The 12442-nt window shown below is 36.7% G+C and overlaps 1 long non-coding RNA gene across 1 annotated transcript; it reads right to left on the reverse strand.

Annotated features, from left to right (window-relative positions):
* Positions 1 to 6906: 6906 nt before the first annotated feature.
* On the reverse strand, positions 6907 to 10624 carry LOC107561704 (uncharacterized). Its single transcript, XR_001605894.1, has 3 exons — positions 10517 to 10624; positions 10243 to 10305; positions 6907 to 7118 (listed from the first exon to the last, which is right to left on the reverse strand). It is a non-coding gene; the product is annotated as an uncharacterized lncRNA (long non-coding RNA).
* Positions 10625 to 12442: the final 1818 nt, after the last annotated feature.

Raw genomic sequence — 12442 nt, forward strand, 5'->3', positions numbered from 1 at the left:
CTACAAATACCACAGTAAAACTACGGTTACTAGGTAAACCCATAGTAAGTATTGAGGTTATTGTGCTTTAACTACACATACCACAGTAAAACTACGGTTAACGAGGTAAACCCATAGTAAGTGTTGAGGTTACTGTGCTTTAACTACAAATACCACAGTAAAAATATGGTTACGAGGTAATAAAAAAAAATGAATTCAGTCCGATTGAACCAAAAATTGTGCATGGAAACGTAGCCACTGTCATGTCTTGGCTATCGTATGATGATTTTTGAGAGGCTAACAACTGAAAATTACCTTATTGAGACTAAATAAAAAAAAATTAAATGTAATAAAATATCAAATTAAATTAAATATAAAAAAACAGAGAGACCGAGAGAGAGAGAGAGAGAGAGAGAGAGAGAGAGAGATGTGACCATAACAAAGTTTCATTTAAAACCAGAAAATAAAAGCTAAAGAAAAATAATAAACACTTCTTTATTCAAATATTTGCTTTATTCAAACACAAGTTAATGTCCAAAATTTGCAGAAGCTTTAGCAGAATCCTCCAAACTCAGATTTAAAAAAAAATCATGAAAAACTTTAGTGGTCCATGGTAAATCTCCACAGTGACATTTCTTTTATGAAACTGCCCTGGATGAACAATATTTCAAACTGTTATTTTAAAAGTCTTTATATATAAACTTTATATATAAAATTCTGATCAAATCTGTGATTGAGACTGAAATAAACCCTTTCCCCATCATTTCCTTCCCTTTATTCGTTCTCTCTACCCTTCCCAAAAATGAAACTCCATGACCCTTATGAACTCATCCAGACAGAGAAAAGCTTTCCCAGCCCCTGGGATTCAAACTCTCCCCTCTTGTTTTATCCATAACCAGTAGGTTAATTTAATTACTTTTTGATAGAGAGCAGTCAGTTTCATAGTCAGGCACCTAGCAGAGCCTAAAAAGTGTGGCCCCATAGGTATGATATATGAGGCAATAACCTATAATGTAATGAAGTCACCTTCAGAGCAGGACCTCTGTCAGTGAAGTAATAATGAATTATAACAAGCATAATAGTATTTGGGTTTGACATGGCAGGCGCTGGGTAAAATGAAATAAAGAAGAGTGAGTTACACTCTCTGGAAACCGAAAGTTCACTGGCAAATCCATCAGGTTGGCACTTTCATCGTGAATCGCACAGAAAGACATATGCTAGGGCAACGGATCACTCGTGATCCTCTGGGCGGTGTTATTTGAATGTATAGAACCATTAGCATAATAAGTTTGAGGTTTTCTTGCATTATTTCTCCTCTGCCAGGTGCCGAGCATGGGGCAAATGGCCCCTGGAGGTCTATAGTGAATTTACAGGCCATTTTATAGCAGCAGTAGTGTTAGGGCAAATGGTCGAAATATGCAAATATCTTTCATATAGATAGATATTTTTGAGTATCAGTTGAATAAATGTGTTAAAATAATCACTTCAGCAAAAGCTGAACCATTGCTTGTTTATTGCCATTTCATAATAAATATGTAATATTAAAAATATATATATTAACATATATCTTTTACTTTTTTACATTGTATCTTTTATTCATTGTATTTATTATTATTATTATTATTATTATTATTGTGTACATGTTGGGGCTTCCATTTTAGTACAGTCATATTTTAGACCTACTTTATCCTACTATTGATTCATAGATTTACCTTTCTGTTGCTGATTGTTAAAGCCTTTGATATTGAGATTAAACTATAAAATACACTCAAAGCTCTTGTGAGATTAAAAAAAAAACATTTTATGCAGATGATATTAGAGGTAAATCTATTTGACAATCATTGGCATGCTGAAAGGCAAATTACCCCCACCCGTCACTAATGAGTCTCAACAAACATATATTGAATATTTCTGATGTGTCCAGGCTTCTATGTCTCTCTCTCTCTCTCTCTCTCTCTCTCTCTCTCTCTCTCTCTCTCTCTCCCCTTTTCGATCTGTCTCATGTTTGTGCCATCTATTCATGTCACATTCTATTCCACCTTGATCTGCTCTTGGCCTGGCCATCACCATCCAATCATGTGTGTGTGAATTATGAATGTACGTTTGTACGTTCTGCTCACACCTGGTGCTGTGCAAAGAAGCAATTCTGCCAATGGGCTGTAAACAGTGAAATTTTTTGTAATCATATGTATTTTTTCTGTTTACAACATGACAGCCACTGCAAGCAATAAAATGAGTGACTGAAATTGGCTTAACAAATAGCACAGACATCAGACAGTTCTCTAGTCTTCAAAGTACTCAAACTAATAAAAGGACATAGCAAAACAGCATCTAACAGGGTGTTTGTTTGGTTTTTTTTTGACAGTTTTGTTCTATCATTATTCATCTGCCGACTATCCTAATAAAAATTCTGCAAATATTTGTGTTGGCTAATGTCTCTCACTTTTCAGCTAATAAATAATGCAATGTATTTACATGTTTTGAAGGCAATTAGTCTGCAGAGCTAGAGAGACCTTCATTCAAAAACAGCACAGCAGTAATTACTGTGCTCTGACTCCGAATCAAGAAACACTTTTCCTTCTAAAATGAAAAACAAAATGGAAAGCATATATATGCGACAGTCATATAACATCATATAACAAATAGAGGAGAGTGTTGTTTTGAGCTGAGAGGGCATCAGATGAAGGACCAGTGGCTGCTTGAGCTGATAATGAGTCTCTCAACTGTCTGAGTGGACCTGAATGTGGCTTTGTAATAGGTCTCTGTGAACCCAACAATGTCATCTCAATCTCATCTATATGGAGGGCAGGTCAGGACATCTGTGTAGCTGGTTAAAGAATACTCAGTGCTACTGAGTGGAAAGTACAAATTATTATTATTTAAATAATAAACAAATATTGATAATAAGATATATGAGCTTTGAACTGTTGTTAAAAAATAATTGGCCTGTTGATGACACCTAGAATTGCATGCTCATTCCAATTTACATTTATGTCAATGAAAAGAAACATCTTTTGAAAATCTATTTAAAATCATTTTATTTTGATGTCCTCTTTAGATATTCAGTTTACTATAAGTAACTTGCAACTACATGTCAGCTACCAGTCACTAGTATCATTAGAGAGTTAGTAGACTGCCTGCATAATATTTGCTTAAATGGGTCATATGATGTTGCTAAAAAGAACATTATTTTGTGTAATGAAATGTGTTTATGCAGTTTCGGCGGCCTAGAGTGAGTGGAGGCCGGCGGCTAGAGTGAGGAACGGCCGGCGGGCTGAGTGAGCGACGGCCGGTGGGCTTGAGAATGACGCAGCTGGCGGATTTGATGAAGGAGCGGCCGGCGGGCTTGTGGCAACCACATGTGACGACCCCGGGCTAGACTCCAATTTGTCCACGGTGAAAGCCGATCCGGCAATCCACAGCGCGAAATTAATGTATTTTCTCAGCGACCAGCACGGATCAGCTCTAGGCATGACGAAGCGGATATCGTCCTCTTTTGGAAGGCCAAACAAAGTAGTTTCGCTTTCACAACGAAACACAGCATCTCCACGGCATGGCAGCAGCGGCAACAATACTGCAGCAAGAATAAACGTTATGCCTTCGTTCTTTACGTGAACATTTGGGCAGCATTATGCAAATCTTCCCACATCGTTACGTAGACATGTGGGGGCATGTTAGAACGAGCAGTTTTAGGTAGGCGTGGTTGACTCTTAACTTTTATAAAGAATATCTCTTTAGATTTGAGACTTTAGTCTTTGCAATTTTACAGATCTTCTTTATGCACCAAGAGCTTGTAACACTTCAAAGAGAAAGGAAAAATTTAAATCGCATCATATGACCCCTTTAAACTTTATTTTGATGGTCCCCCAGTAGACATTATAGTGACTATAAGTATCTTTACAAGTACATGTAACTTTATTATAGCAGATTCAGACACTGTTTTACCACCTTGACTATTTTAAACTCCATAAATAAATATGTAAATTAATTTTAATTAAGAATTTTACAAATTTTCATCATAGAAATTATAGAGTGGTGCAGGACTGAGACCTGAGATCACTTTGAAAGTGATTTACCATTTTTCACTTATGGTTTCATCATCCCAAAGTCACTTTTCCCCCATTAAATTCAACAGATGACTCTAAAGTCCCTGGAAAAACCCAATTAAATTATATTGAGAGAATTGGGTTTTATTTTAACTTACGTACATGTAAATGATTTGTCATAAATCCTTGTCTCTTGCATACATTTTGCAAATATTTGTATGTTGGTAAATGTACATATGCATACAGGATAGATCTAGAATGTTCTATTTATACCATGTATACATTTGCCCCTCAAGTAAAACTGTAAATCTCACATGTCATATTTTAAGTCTACCATGAGGGACCTATCCCACCCTCCAACTGCACTGAACAACATCATTAAACTCCTGGGATCTGCTATCTCACTCGCCTCTGCGGTTCCTGTGGGCTTAAACCAATTAGCACGTCCTCTTTATCTCAAATGACCAATAAATTAGTCAGCCGGTGGGCTGTGAATTGGCTGCGCACCCAAATCTATAGTACATGTTCGAAGGAAACAGAAGCTCTTGATTAATGCCAACCGAGCAGCCTTGATAATGGCCACAGGATATATGAATAGGATGTGTATGTATATATTCCAGTTATAAGATCCAATGCTTCATAAATCACCTGTAATCTGTGGTCATTTGTGGGCAGGACACACACAGCATCATACAATGGTATTGATGTTTTTGTATAGCTGATTGCATTGTTTACGTGCCATATGAAATCTGGTTGTTTTTCATCAGCACAAAAGCTTGTAATTCACAATTCCATTATATGTTTGAGTGGCATGCAAAACTTCAAGGGGTATTATCGAAAGCCCCCACATCTTTAATTTTACAACTCAATTAAATGAAACGAGAAATGCGGCGGTGTATGTGATTAACTTTTTAATCTGGCCACAAACTATGAGATGCATTTTTGGAGAGCAAATTAAAGTGACAAGCATTTGCCTGAAGTAATTTCAGTTGATAATCTACAAAATGAGTGCAACACAATCAGGCAGTTTAACAATGGTTCGTTTTTTCTCATAAAAGGGAGATAAATGAAGCTTTGATGACTGAAAAGGATCGTGAATGTGCTCTTTGCAGCTGCAAAGACGTGAACTGCTCAGATACAGCATATTCTGAGAGGATATCTTGTCATACACCAAAGATAGAATTTTTTTACGTTTACTGTCCAGGTGCCAGGTCTCTAAAACGTAATAAGCTGTTCCTTTCAAGAGAAAAGAGGGAATCTGGGCACTTCTCAGAATTGCTGTCATTTGAGAAACTTCTTAAAAACGGATTACATGAAGTAAAGGCTTGAATACAGCTCTCAGATCTTTTCTGTCTAAATACATCCAGCCTTGCCACACAGGGTCAAACACTTTTACAAGCAGCTGGAGGGAAGGACGTTGCTGAGTGGCACTTTTCTAGAGGAGAGATTGTGTAATCACTCAGATGTTTCCTCTTCATTCATGCCAACAATAACGCATCAGCTGCCACTCTACAAAGAGAGACACTTTTATTTTATTGATATGATTTTGAGTATGACTCTTGAGCTGACCTCTTGATATCGAAATCAAGTAGACAGGGTTTTGCTGCTTCGATTTAAAGCAACAAAGCACTGGAAAATAAGATGAAAAGAAAAACTACAAGACTGGGTACTTCACAGCTGTAATGGTGGAAACGAACTACAAAGTATTGTGAATGAAAATGGAATAAGGGAGAATGACTATCACGTCATTTGCAGTGCTTCATGGGAGTTGTTTTAATTCTCTGATTGGTGATGATTTCTCTGCTGGTAATATAGTTTTTTTTCATCAGGAATTATACTGTTAAACACTATTTTGAAAAAATAAGTTAAAGTAATGCAGACTGACATCTTAAACATGAGCATATACCATAGATAATATTGTTAATATGCTAATTGATTTTAGCGTACAAGCAAATTGTTGTTAGTTATTAGTTATTAACAGCATACATAAAGGATTTTGATAAGTCCTTATGTACATGTTACTTTTCCAGTGGTGACAATGTACAAAAAAAGAACACTCTTATCAATAGATGCATAAAATGAACAAAATTAATGTCTAACCACAAGCAAGTTAAGACCATCATATATCAGAGATGAAGTTTGTATGATGCTCTAATCATGCTCATCCAACTTCATAATTTCTAAACGATTATAAGCACATTACATAAGTTTCTCCCAAAGAACAAGAACAAGAATTTCCTCTAATTGTCTTATGCAATTACCCATGACTTCATAGGGTGAGAAATATTATTTTGTAATTGTATTGTTTTCTCTGGGGAAACAAGTTGAGCATGATGTTGCATATAATTACAAAAGTCAAAAACATCTTATGAAATGTTAATGATACTCAAACAGGAACACTTATCAGGATGTTAATGAATTATTATTGCATTACATCCACACTCTCAGAAAAATAAAATAAAATAAATAAATAATTTTTAAAAAATGCCTTATGAGTTACAAGATGTATTCTGGATTACCACGGAAATTATGCTTTTGGAATACCGATTTTAAAAAATGCTATTTAATGTAATTTGTCCCTTATATGTACAGGGGTAAAACACTTCCTCTTTCCTTCAAGATTTTGTCTGGAGATTATCTAAAAATATCTAGATGTCTGCCATTTTAATGGCTTAAATTGGTCTCAATTGCAAAATCCTTCCAGTGCACTGAAATATTTGCTCCATAAGAAGTCCCAAAATCCAAGAAGCATTGATGCTCATTGTCACATTTTTTAAATGCAAAATATAAAACGCACAAGCCAATGAGCCAACAGCCAGTAAATGACGTCCGATGGAAAATTTGAAAAACAAACTGTTTCTTTAATTACATTATCAGCATAAACACATCGCCAGACAGTGAACTAATATTTTTTTACAGATTATGTGGGTGAAAGGCTTTGTAAATTAAATACAATTTAGTGTATAAAATGGACCTCTCCTGGCTCCTCCTCCCTCTGTTGGCTCTGCTCCATAATCCAAGCCCATTGTTACTTCATGGCCTGAACCTCCATCCCTCCCCTTTGTCCTCTGCTATTCCTCGTCTTTGTGCAAGCTATGTTACAGGTAGAAAGAAAAGTTTGAGGCAAACAGTGAATTATTGCTAACTGAAGGAGTACAGATAGTTTGAGAAAACATGTAGCATTGTAAAAATATTACATAATTATTTTGGTTTTCAAACACACAATCTTAGTGACTTCCAGAATTGAAGCTAATGCATAAAAATTGGGATCTTGATACATGAATATGACACTGTTCGTGTAAACATGTTGTGCTTGTTATATTTAAATCAATGTATCTTCAGCCCTTTAGACCAACTGCATATTTCAGGTCTTGCCAAAGTGTTGGTTATTTGTTGTAATTTGGTCTAAACCACCTCAAAGCATTCTTTTTTTTTTTATTCCATTTTGTTGCTATTAATTATTTGAATTTAAACTGGTGGCTCATTGTTTGGCTGCATAGTCCAACCATACTTTTGCTCAAAGACATTGCACATTTAACATTCAGTGACAGCACAGCATTTGCGGTGATCTAGATTTCACAAGTCAAAAAGAAATGCTTAAAGGGGTCCTATTATGCTCTTTTACAAAGTCTTGATTTTGTTTTGGGGGTGTACTAGAACATGCTCTCATACTTGGTTGTTCAGAAAAAAAAACATTATTTTTCACATATTTTACATTATTGCAACACCTCTCTCCCCAGTCTGGCATGAGCGGCTTGAATAGTTCCTGTATCAAATGAAGGCCTGCCTTCTGAAATACGAAATGTGCTGTGATTGGTTAGCCTGGCCAGTGTGTGTTGTGATTGGCAGCACTCGGCACCTGGTCGGGAAATGTCATGCCCCTTACCAAAGCTGCCTGCGAGCTTCAGTGTAAATATTGCATCAATATCAAATAAATTTGAGCGCGATTTAAACCCGGATGATTGTAACCACTCTAAGTTTGTCTGCCTTGAGAAAGCTAGCGTGTCTCCGACATAGTGATAACACTCGTTGCCTTCTCTAGTCCAGCTCAACCAGGTCTCATCCCATTCGTCGATAGTTGTGATATCACAAATCCCGGAAAATATGCGTTGTAGTCCAAATGAGTCGTTCTTTGTAGTTTTTTTTAAAGTGATTTCTGTTCAATAAAATATCTCCTTTTGAAGTGGACTTTGAACTCAGTAACTTTGCAGATTTTTTATGCTCAAACAGCAACATTACAGACTAACTAAAGTTGAAAAAGTGAAAAAGCATAATAGGACCCCTTTAAATGTCACTTTCTGTCACCAGAGACTTTCAAGGAATGTGTAGAAATACAGCGAGACAGCAGCATATAGCATGACTCCTCACCTAAAACCAAGACTGTTTTCTGCTCCAGCACAACCGTTGCCTGCTATTGTCATTATGAATAATGTTGCATTGATCTCAGTGCGCTCTTGAAGTACGCGCCACGCATTAATGAAATTTGCAGCTCCACTCATGAAGGGATCCAGTACAAACAGCTTGGAGATGAAAGTCGCAGTATCACTCAAAGCAAATTCTCTTTGGTTTTCAACATGCATCTACGTTTAAAACATCAGCAAGAGAGAGTACGGTCATGGAGAAGCGTGCAGAGGCATGCAATATCTGCTATCACTTTACAAATTTGTGTTAAATAATTTGCAGGATCATACAAAAATTTGCCTTAAATTAGCCAAAAATTCACTTTGAGACCTCTGTAATCTTCACAAACATGTGAGAGTGTTTCTTCAACATCAAGCACTTTTATGTCCAAGGGGTTGATTTTAAAACTAAAAAATTTTCAGCTTTTTTTATTTTTGTTAAATAGGTTAGAGGTTTGTTAGAGCATATTCATACAGTTTTTGTCTAAAACTTTGTCATTTGCTTTTGCTACTTTTCAGTTACTTTTTGTCACATTGTCACAATTGTTACACCTATTTTACAATTTGGGGAAATTAGTGGCAAATTCCCATGAATGTGTATGATTTGATTTGCACAGTAACATATGACTTTAGAAAAATGTAAGCATGAAAGTCCACCCCTAATTCCACCCTTAAAACCTAACTGTCAGTATAACTGAATAAGAATTTTCCATCAATTCACTGAAATGTTAAATCGTTACACGTTGCCATGAGAGCGTGTTAAATGTCACTTGACGTCAAAACATTTTTATTGTCCAATCAATATGTAATTTATCTTAAATTATAAAAATATTATGAAATGTTAAAAAAAAACTTTAAATAGAAATATAGATTTTTGCACAAACCTCTCTACCTACCTCCAGTGATCAGTTCCAACCCTGCAGTCATCTTTAATTATCAACATGATTGGGCACCCTGGTGTAGAATTTTATTTTATTTTTTTACATTTTAAGGCATCTTTAGGCCACTCAGGGCATCCTGGCCCCCTTGTTCAGAGCCAATGTGTTAAAATGTCATTTACACCACATAATTTCCATCACAGGATGCTGCTACACACAGTCCATGATTGTAAATCTGATGGAAAACTAGGGTTGCACAATTAATCATATGCGATTGTCATGCGCATTTAGTTAACAAAGCCGGTTCTGTAATCAGCAGGAAATCATCATCACGTGCTTTCAGATGGAGCAGAATTTACTACACATAGCCATAGTTCACTGAAAAGTTACGAAAAAAATACAAATAAAAAAAAATAAAAACCTTCCCAGACGATTTTATTGCACCATTCTGAAACCGAAGAAATCGTTCGCGATAATGACAGCTGTTTGCACAGCTTCTCAGTGAACTACGGCTCCGTGAAGTAAATGCTGCTCCATCTGAAACCATAGTTTCTTCTGCGAGGTCTATTTGGAGTTTCAGCGCGAGAGCGTCCTCTGGCCTTTGGATGGAGATTTACTGCTGATCACAGAACCGTGCTTCGCTGAAAGATACACATGACAATCGCAGCTTCTGTCGAATCGCGATCTCGATTCCATTTTGATTTATCGTGCAGCCCTAAGGAAGACTGTGGTTGAAATTTTCGATTCTTTTGTAGTAAATTAAAAAATGACTCATTAAAAAATGAGTGGATAAGAAATGATCCACCCATTTAATATAAAACCAGGCATCAACATGAAACTTATTTCTGAATTCTGACACCTATTTCCTTCCAAAATAAAATAGGACGTTGGTATTGTCCATTGGGATTGATTGGATTGTGCAAAGTAGATGTTACATACCACGATGAAATCAAATGGTTGGAGAGGATGGGATGAAGAAATAAGTAATATTTGTGGCATCATCTGAAAAGGAAAGTCAAAGTTAGAACAAGTTACATTTTTAATCATGGAGACTGCTTAAATGAGGAAATTATTCACAAAAACTCCTGGAATTAACATTGAATAAGTAATGGGGTCAATTCTGACTTCATGTTGACTTTCATGTTGGCCACAGTAGACTTTGGGCTCACCTAAACCGCTAAACCTACCTGTGCCCATGTAAGTGTATTCTCACCTGTCACAAAGTACCAGCAGATGTAATATGACATGCCGAAGAGAAGCTCTCCACTGCCATCCTTCCCAGGGGGACTGTCTCATTTGCTTGAGGCTGCTGCCACTAAGGTTATCTGATAATAAAGGACAATGTCACAGCCCACACAGCTCCACTCCCCCACCCCAGCTTAACACTCCTTCTTCACGACTGGACCCGCCACTCAAATTAATCAGCCTGAAACAACATCATCCCCGGCAACTCTGTCACTGTGCAAGTAGACAGAGACGTTCCAGACGCTTCTCTGCTGCCAGTCCGGCCTGACTCATCATTAGTCTCAGCAGCCACGGCTGATGCCGAGAGCTCCACCTGCCAATTAGGGGCACCTGTCCAGACACCGCTGCCAGTCACTCACCGTTCATTCCCCCCCCCCGCAGTTCACATTGAGCCGGGGCACTTTGACATTCTTTACTGATTTGGTCTGAGATTTTGCAGAGGATGACAAAGTAATGGCTGAATAAATAAATGACTGGAAAGTGACAGATAAAACATTTAGCTATTTATAAGTAATATACATTGAGAGGTTTTTAAACAACTTACGGAAAGGTCATTAAATATCATGTTGTTCAATGTCATATGCTTACAGCATGGCCCCATCTGTGAAGCTTGTTCTGTGCCAATAAGTGTGTCATTTAGATGACACTGAGCTGTAATAGTCGAGTTTCTGGTAAATCCTTTGACACATAGTTCTGTTGAGAGTGTTTTCATTAATGCTTGGAGCAGAGGCAATTTTGACTGACCTTAAATGTGTTTTTTAAAGGTTTGGGGTAGAATGGAATACATGAATATATATATATATATATATATATATATATACAGCCTATATATTAGGGCTGGTAAACAATAAAATTTTTTAATCTAATTAATTACAGGATGTGGCAATTAATTAATCTAATTAATCACAAATTAATCACACATCAAATTTGGCTGAGAAATGACTCCCAGAAGATAATTTAAAGTCATTGTTGTGTAAAGCATCAAACGGACATTACAAAAAGTAGCTTCGGCAAGAAATATTTTGCTTGATCAAATGTATTACATATACTCTTTTGGACCATGAGAGTGAGTAAATCATGACACAATTGTCATTTTTGGGTGGGTGAACTATACCTTTAATAATTGATTTTATTAATTTTTATTATTACTATGGAAATCTGAAATTATTTCTTTAATGAAATGATACTCTAAATAATAAACTAAAACTGCCAGTAGGTGGTGGTAAATGTCTTAATGATGAAGTAATCGAGTCATTTATTCATTAATTTGATTCGTTCAAATGGCTGATTCATTCAGGAGTAAAGTAAATGGTTCTTTATGAATGGTCCATTGAATTATTAGGCTTGTTTGACTTGAAGCGGATCATCACCATCAGACCGATCGTTGTGTGACATCAAAGTACCGCAAGAGCTATAGAGAGCAGATGGCTCCTTATGCTTTTGAATCGCTCTTGCTGTACTTTGATGTCATACACCGATCGGTCTGTGCAGCGGCGCTTCAAATCCAAGGCGCCTATGGCCAATGGTTCAACGTGCCAAATGGTTCACCCAATTCGTTTAAAACGTGCATTAAGAAATGAAATGCCGTTGTGTGTTGCTCGGAGACGAACAGTTCTGCTTTGTCTTTTTTTCATTGACAAAACTGAGCCAAGCACTGTCTAAAATAACACAATATTAACTTCTTACTTACTGAACTGTTGTATAAGAACAGTATCACATTTGCACTCGTGTGATATTGCACTTAGCCTATTGCTCGTGTGATATTTCTTAACTATATGATGTAAATATGAGACAAAAAATTTTTAATCAAGCCTGATACTAGGTTTCCATTAACCATGGTATAAATATTGGGGGGGGGGGGGGACCTTCCCCCCTCCCCCCCAAAACCCCCCCC

Source organism: Sinocyclocheilus grahami, unplaced genomic scaffold (genome assembly GCF_001515645.1).
Source record: "Sinocyclocheilus grahami isolate Dianchi unplaced genomic scaffold, SAMN03320097.WGS_v1.1 scaffold788.1, whole genome shotgun sequence".
NCBI classification, from domain to species: Eukaryota; Metazoa; Chordata; class Actinopteri; order Cypriniformes; family Cyprinidae; genus Sinocyclocheilus; species Sinocyclocheilus grahami.